This window comes from Akebia trifoliata, chromosome 16 (assembly GCF_017979445.1).
Source record: "Akebia trifoliata isolate Shusen 1 chromosome 16, ASM1797944v1, whole genome shotgun sequence".
In the NCBI taxonomy this organism is placed as follows: Eukaryota; Viridiplantae; Streptophyta; class Magnoliopsida; order Ranunculales; family Lardizabalaceae; genus Akebia; species Akebia trifoliata.
In genome coordinates this window covers 5168579-5177940 of record NC_141390.1, presented here as the reverse complement: position 1 = coordinate 5177940, position 9362 = coordinate 5168579, and positions in this window count along the sequence as shown.

Below are 9362 nucleotides of genomic sequence, written 5' to 3'. Positions count from 1 at the left end.
TCCTAAATAACTATTCCAACTAATTAGATTTTGGGAGAAAATCAAAGCCATTTTGGGAAGAAAATCTAAGATTCATATAAACCGCTGTAACTACATCTTCTTCAAGTAAAATTTTACACATTCATATCTTTAACATAACTTTTAAACTATGATTTCCAATAGGATCAAAATCAATTACATATCTTAATAATACTATTCATGTAAATTATATTAAGTTAGGGTACTTACCTTGTTTCATAATGAAATCGTTGATTCAAGAATCATTGGAGGTATGCCTTTACAATCCACGTGTTTCTCGAAGTGCTTAAACCCCAATAGTACAAATCCTTTAGTTCTAGACTCGCATTTTCCCTCCTCTCTATATGGAACGGTTATGGTTCTAGTGATTGATGGATATCACTATTTCAAAACTCCTTACCTTATGTGTGTTTTCCACTCACTATTATGGGGTTGCCGATCCTCTTTTATAGATGGAGGGCCTAGAGTTCTTTTAACAAGATTCCTATTCATCTAGGTCTTCTACTTACCTTAAAACAATACTTTCTAATTCTAACGATATTGAGATTTCTTTCAATGTTGATATCTATTATCATTATAGAATCTTTGTGCAATTAAAACTTCAAATCGTGAAGTTAATGGGCCACACGAATAAAGGAAACATATCCATCAAGTGAACCCCAAATTGTCATTTCCAAAGCCCTGTTTCCACATGGGCTGACAGACAATAGGAAAATAAACCAACTAGAAAGGATCTTAGAAGTGTTCAAGAACTTTCATATCAATATCTCCATCTTATATGCAATCTATCAGATTTCCTCCTATGTCAAAATTTTTAAAGATCTCACCACAGTGAAGAGAAAAATCCTAGTGCCTAAGGAGGCTGTGATGACAACCCAATCATATTTTCTGATTTAACAAAAAATTGTGACTAAATTTAAAAACCTTGGTTGTCCAACAATTTCTATTCACATTGAGGCTACTATGATCGAGAAATATCTATTAGAACTAGGAGTCAGCATAAACCTACGCATGTTCTTTATTTACAAACAATTAGGTTTGGGGGAACTCAAACCTAATGATATCATCTTGAGTTTAGCTAACAGATCAGTTAAGGTTCTTAAGAGGATTTTAGATTATGTTATCATAAAAGTTAAGGACTTTTATTTCCTAGTTGATTTTGTGGTTCTTGACACTGAACCTATCATCAACCCAAATAGCTACATTACTATCATCTTGGACATACCATTTTTGATAACATTTGATGCCGTTATCAAATGTAGGAATGAAATCTTGACTTTGGTGTTTAAAGACATGAAGGTCAAATTGAATGTCTTCCATAAAAAATTTCAATCCACTAATATAGATGATTTGGAAAAGGTCAACATGATCGACATCTTGGTCAATAACATATTCGAAAAAATGGGGAATATTAACTCGTTAGAAGAGTACTTAGGCCTAGATTTTGATATAGAGAAATCTATCAGGGATGTTAACTCCCTCATCGAATTCGTCTTTCTGATGAATTTTCAAAATGAAAACAGTCATTGTCTTCATCTTCTCCATCAATTAGAGAGATTCCCAAATTTGAATTGAAATAATTGTCAGACAGCTTGAAATATACGTTTCTAGGAAATGTTTAAACCTTTTCAGTCATTGTCTCGTCAAACTTAAAAAATCCCAAGAGAAATAATTACTTGATATTCTATGAGAGCATCATGAAGCTATAGATTGGACCATAACTGACATCAAGGACATCAACCCCTCTGTAGTTATGTAGTAGATCCACATTGAAGAAAATTTAAAATCATTGTGAGAACCACAAAGGCGATTGAATATGATCTTACAAGAAGTTGTCTGAGAGGAGATCCTCAAATTGTTAGATGTAGACATTATATATCCCATCTCGGACAATAAATAGGTTAATTCAGTTCAGGTTATCCCAAAGAAGTCAAATGTCATAGTCGTGACCAATCAAGATAACGAACTGATCCCTACTTGCGTCTAGACTGGGTGATGATTATGTATAAACTATAGGAAATTGAATTCGATAACTCGAACTGAATTATCTACCAAATTCAATTTTATCTACCAAATACTCGAAAGACTAGTCAAAAATATTTTTTACTACTTTCTTGATGGATATTCGAGGTACAATCAAATCCCGATTGCTCTAGTAGACCAGGTAAAAACAATGTTTACATGGCCTTTTGGGACAAGACTCAAAACTGAGTTAACTTTAACAACTATCATCCAACCACTTAATTAGACTATTTTCTTTGAGGTGATGTGTGATGCATTTGACTACATAATAGGTATTCTTCTAGGACATCGAGTAGACAAACTCTCCCACGTTATTCAGTATTTAAGCAAAACATTTAATGATGCTCAACTCAATTACTCGACCACCAAATAAGAACTGTTAACAATTGTTTTTGTATTAGACAAATTTTGATCTTACTTAATTGGGTTCAAATTTGTGATTTTCACAGACCATTCTACGCTAAAAATACCTTTTTGCTAAGAAGGATGCTAAAACACAGTTAATTCGATGAATCCTATTGCTTCAAGAGTTCGACATCAAAATTTGAGATAAAAAAGGATGTGAGAATGTGGTTGCTGACCACCTGTCCAAGTTGGTAGTTGTGACAAGTTCAAACTCACAGCCAATCTCTGAGAATTTTCCTGATGAGCAAATCCTGTCAATCTCCAATTTTGACATGACTTGGTATGCTGATATTGTTAACTACCTCATGACAAGGAAAACACCCGTCTCATGGACCTAGTAAGAGAGGATGCCGTTTTTTCCAAATCCAAATGGTGTTTTTGGGATGATCCGCATTTGTTCAATTACTGTCCTGATCAAACAATTCGACAATGTATCCCTAATGGAGATCAAAATAGTATTTTGCCACAACTATGTCAATGGAGGGAATTTTTGAGGTAAAAAGACTTTCGCAAAAATCCTACAATATGGTTTCTACTTGTCCACTATCTTTTAAGATGCACATCTTTACGCTAAATCTTGTGATAGATACCAACATTTGGAAAAGATTAGCAAGAGAAACAAGATGCCCCAACAACCAATCTTGATTATCGAAATCTTCGATATATGGGGCATCGACTTTATGAGTCCCTTCCCTATATCACATGGATTTCAGTATATTTTGGTTGTAATAGACTATGTATCGAAATGGGTAGAAGTCACGACATGCCAAACAAATGATCATAAAGTTGTTGTTCAGTTCCTCAAGGATATAGTGTTCACCAGATTTGGTATACTCCATGCCATTATCAGCGATAGTGGCACAAACTTTTGCGATAGAGTTTTGAACCTTTAATGCCCAAGTACATCATAATGCATAAAATGACCATCCCGTATCACCTACAAACCGGTGGACAAGTTGAAATCTCTAATTCAGAGATAAAAATCATTTTAGATAAAATAGTCAATCTAACAAGGAAGGATTGGTCCTTACGCTTGAATGATGCATTGTGGGCATACAGAACTGCGTTGAAAACCCTAATTGATATGTTCACATATTAGTTAGTCTTTGGTAAAACGTGTCATCTCCCAATAGAATTGGAACATAAACATATTGGGCGGTGAAACACCTCAATTTCAACATTACTAAAGTGGGTGAAAATCAGAGACTCCAACTTGATGAATTGGAAGAGCTAAGAAATGGCACCTATCATAGTGCAAACATCTATAAAGCTCCTACCAAAGCTTGGCACGATAAGCACATTCAAAGGAAGAGTTTTCACCTTGATCAGAAGGTGTTTCTTTACAATTTCAAATTGCATCTTTTTCTAGGAAAGTTGAAATCTCGATGAATAGGACCTTTTGTTGTTCATAACATTCACTCCACATCGAGCCATCAAGATTCTCAATCCCTCAAACGGCAGTATCTTTTAGACCAATGGACAAAGGCTTAAGCCTTATCTCCATCTTCCTACATCTCAAGAATGAGATTCCTGCATCTCAAGAACGAGATTCCTACTTGAGCAATCTTGTGTATCCAGATTAAATTTATCCCTGTCTAGTTGAAGACAATAAACTTACCACTTTTGGAGAAGAAACCCTTGATCTATACTTCAACTTCCAATTTGATGATTGGAATGCTATGTAAGATACATTTTCTCATCTTCTCTCTTTAATAGAACCTACCACCAAAGGAACAATGTTTAAGGATCTATAAAACTTTTCAAGAAAAATTTCTTGAAAAATTTATTTTTCGCATAGGATTTTCTTGGAAAATTAATTTTCTAAGACTTTCCCATGTTGGAAAATGCATTTTCCTAAAAAATTCTTTCTATTATTTTAAACCCTAAACCCTTGACTTGTTTGCCCCACTTCTTCTTCTTCAACTCTTATACCCTCTCAACTTTGGTCGATTGTTTTCCCCCTTCCATCCTTTTTTGAATTTCAACTGCATCATTACAGAGATCATCGCGTGGCGACTCTTTTCTGACTGATCGATCATCAACTACATCTCCATCATTGTGCCACACACTTTAAAGGTCGTACTGCGTCCCCTTATGTTGCAGAAGCTTAAATTTTCCAATAGCCTCGTCAATTCCTCCTATTCTCTGCTACCATGCCCTCCAAACCTTGCCCTATCTTATCTGGAGAAGCCTATTAGAAAGTTTTTGAGTCCAACCAAGGGGATTGGCTTTGGTATGAGCTCACAGAACGTGGTTGGGGCGCTCTTTTCAACATTGACGAAGACAAATAATTTGAGGAGCTCGTTTGGGAGTTTTACCATTCATTTGTATTCATTAATCTCTCTGTTCCATCATTCACTGTCTCTTTCTGAGGCATCACTCTCATCATTGGTATTGACGACATTGAGGCTCTCCTAGGGATTGATTTGGTAGAACAAGGTGGTGCCAAGTGGACCACACTATGGACTTCTATCTTACTAGGTTGGGTCTCCAAATTGAAAGGCTCTAGATTGAGAATAAAAGTGTCTCATCCAATAATCTCTATGAGAACCAGTATATGTGTTGGTGGTGGCTTACCTCCAATGTCTTAGGCACTCAAAACTCTATCCAGATGTACACTAAACATCTTTACTTCCTTTACGTCATCTAGATTCGAAATCCAACCTTTTGTATATCCCGCTTTCTACTTGATACTCTCATTAATACTTTGACAACCTAGAGCCGTTTCCTTGCCCTTCCACATCTTATTTTTCGTATTTTGGTACATTGATTAGGCACCCCCCTTGCCACATTAGCACAAGCTAGACATACGGTGAGGATTCCACGGTTTCGAGGGAAGCGGGCTTTCAAGCCATTCTACTTCTTTAACCAATCACAAAGTAACTTTCAAATATCATTTTAAAACAAACAAAATTAATTTTTATTTGAATCAATTCAAAAATAAACATAAATAACATTTATTTTTAACACATGATGAAATTTATTTTTAACACATGATGGGGCTAAAACTAACCACACCAAACACTATACAATACTGCCCCGCTCGACTCATTTAATTCAACTCGATCACTCGCTTTAAACTAAAATTAAATTCAATGAGATTCATCACAATTTATAATAAAAAAATGCAAACCACCCTAAACATACGTCGTTGATTTCAAACCACAATCTCATTAAACTTCTTAATACTAACTACACACCATTATTAACCTTGATAATTTCAGAAAACTTTAACCACTCCTAAAATTTTGAATTTCTCATTATGATAATTTTAATCCAAATAAAATACATGGTTAGCCAAAATCCAGATTGGATCATTACAATTTTAATGGTGGGAAGGGCCAAACTTCAAATATTCTATCAAGGCATTCTATGCTCTAGCCTTAATAAAAACTTTATTAGATCTTGATGCATGATATTAATTTTTTTTGTCTTTTGAGGCCATAATCAATATAGAACAAGTGGTCAAGCCTTGGAATGTAAGTAGCTCAACCCTCATGTTTGGGAAGCCTTTGAAAAAGGATAGGTATTCACATGAAGGCAATTAATTTCCTCTCTAGTTGAGATACTGTTTGAGAATTACAAGATTTTTTGTCATCTTTATGGACAACCTCTTATTTTCATTCAATAATTCCCTTTTTGATCGTATATCATGATGATGGGAAATGTATCTGCTTGGATTATTATTATAATTTAAATATCCTACAGGCATAAGCAAGGATGATGGAGGGGGGGGGGGGTTGAATTTGAGCTCTTTTATATTGTATATTTAATAAATTAAATGATATTTTGATATTTTTAGTGGGAATTTGTTAAAGTGACTATAAATTAAATTTGTTGGGTTTCAAAGAATTTATAGTAAAACAATTATTTTGAAAATTCAGTATGGAATTTGAAGAAGTTAGTGTGATTTTTACTCATTTTTGTGATGATTATTCTTTTGGGTATGAGGATATGAATACATATTCATGTTATCATTAGGGATCCATAGAACAAGAAAATTACTATCATCTGGTCAATTTTCTAGGGCCCGCATATCTTAAATGTTAGCCTCACTCCATGATGAACTTATACTCGAAGAATTAACTTGATTTGTATTTTCTTTTGAGTTTGAAAATGTTCAAATTTATTGGTTAAGAATCATACTGACTTTCAGTTCAGATTTATCCATGGTTCATCATTTCCTAAATGGTTTTGTCGAAATGAGCGCTAAGTCAAGATCCTGAACACCTAGATTGAATTGGATGTGGTCATACCATTTTGAAAAATTTGATCCAATAAGAATTGAGATGGTAGATGCATGAGAGTGCAATAAACCAGGTATTATAATTAAATAACGACAATACTCTGATAAGTGCTTTGAGTTATATTTGATAATGATGAACTTATTAATATTACTTAAATTTATACTTTAGGTTAAATTAGATATATCTATTGTTCACTCATTTTTAGGGTAATAAACTAATTAGATTATCCTATAAGACTATTATAATTTATTCAGTCAGTTTTGTTATCTTTGAGTATCAAATCCTAATTATGTTAATTCATGTAAATTATATTATCTTACCCAAATTTTAATTAGTTAAATGAAATTCTCCTTTGATTTAATCTCATTTACCTAATTGAGTTTGCAATTATAAATATTATTGTTGTTTAATGTCATCCTAATGACCAAAATTTAATGTAATTAGATATTTCATAAATTTTACTAATTTAGGTTATTTTAGTGGCTACAAAATTAATAAAATTTATGTACATCTAAATTGTCCTATAATATTTACTAAACCTATAGGTTATTTTCAAAAGGTTTCAACAACAATAATATTGCACAAAAATTTTATTATAAAAATTTATCAAGTAATAAATATTCCATTAATGGCAATAGAGAATTAACAATAATTGATAGTCTTACAACTAATTAATTCAAACAAAGTTATTGATAATTCTAAAATAAAATCGAAAATCTGAATTATATAGATTTGATGAAGCCCAAGTAAAATCAAAATCTCAAATCTATAAATGATGACATCAAAATGAAAATATGAAATTTAAGAACATGAAATCAAATTCAAAATTTGTTATCTATTAGTCATGATATTTGTAGGCATAAAAAAAAATTTAAAGAGACCTTGCAGCTTTATAAATTATTGGAAAGCCCTAAAATCAAACTTGGGCCTATACATTTTTATTCGGACCCATTGATTGAGATGGACCTTATATGTTTGGGCTATCGCAGATAAGATCCATGATCTAAAAAAAAGTTAAGTGATCCACATATTAAATATTGGGCTTCACACCCAAATAAATGAGTTTGGCCCATCAACAATTCATAGAATCCTTAAAATTGGATTTGGACGAGTTTAGCCTTTAAACAAACCAATTAAAGCTCTTTAAGTTAGGGAATAATTGAAAAGTTAAATTACATTTAAATCTATAAATACCAAAGCATCCCTCATTGGGAGGAGATCTGGATCATTTTCTCTCAGAAGACAGAAGCTCTCCTTTTAGAGAAAAAACCTCAAGCCATCCTCCAAAGATAAAGAAAATATCTTCAAGAGACCGAGATTCCGATTAAAAAGAAGATTAAGTCTAAACCCTTCTTAGAAGGCCAAGAAATCCTTCTCAACCTATAAGGTGCGAAGCCCGGAGATAATCAAAGGAAAACATTGAGATTTGTACTCTCATTTTTATCAAATCAATAAAATTATTTGCAATCTTATTTTATAAATCTTGAGGTAGATTTGTAAAATCTGTTGTCGATAATATCAAAATCGAAAATCTGTTATCTATTAGTCATGATATCAAAATTGAAAATCTGGGATTTTCATGTAGTGCCTAAACTTATGTCATTGATTTCAAACCACAATCCCATTAAACTTCTTAATACAAACTACACACCATTATTAACCTTAATAATTTTAGAAATCATTAATAACTCTTAAAATTTTGAATTTCTCATTACGATTATTTTAATCCAAATACATAGTCAGCGAAAATCCAGATCGAATCATTACAATTTTAATGGTGGGAAGGGTCAAACTTTAAACATTCTATCAAGGCATTTAATGCTCTAGCCTTAATAAAAGCTTCATTGGACCTTGACGCTTGATATTAATTTTCTTTTGTCCTTGGGGGCCATAATCAATATTGAACAAGTGGTCAAGCCTTGGAATATAAATAGCTCAACACTCATGCTTGGGAAGCCTTTGAGAAAGGATGGATATTCATATGAAGGCAATTAATTTCCTGTCTAGTTGAGCTACTGTTTGAGAATTACAAGATTTTTTGTCCTCTTTATGAAAAATCTTCTATTTTTGTTTAGTAATACCTTTTTATTTTTATCATATATCATGATGAGGAGAAATGTATCTGTTTGGATTATTATTATAATTTCAAATATCCTACAAACATATGCAAGGATGATGGATTTTTTTTTTTTTTTTTTTTTTGGGGGGGGGGGGGGGTTTGAATTTGAGCTCTTTTATATTGTATCTTTAATAGATTAAATGATATTTTGATATGGGTAGTGGGAATTTGTTAAAGTCAATATAAATTAAATTTGTTGGGTTCAAAGAATTTATAGTAAAGCAATTATTTTGAAAATTCAATATGGAATTTGAAGAAGTTAGTATGAATTTTACTCATTTTTGTGATAATTATTCTCTTGGGTATGAGGGCATGAATAGTTCATGTTATCATTGGGGGGTTCATAGAAGAAGAAAATTATTGATTTTTAGGAAAAATTTCCAAAAGAAATAGACAAAAATTGAAAAACCCGAAAACAGTACACTATTCATTTTTATTACCATTTTTGGAGTTAAAATATTTTTGTCAAAGTGGAAATCTTTTCCTATTCTATAAAATAGTAAATACTTTCCCCCTTTTATTTTCAATAAAACAGTTAAAAAATGTTATGT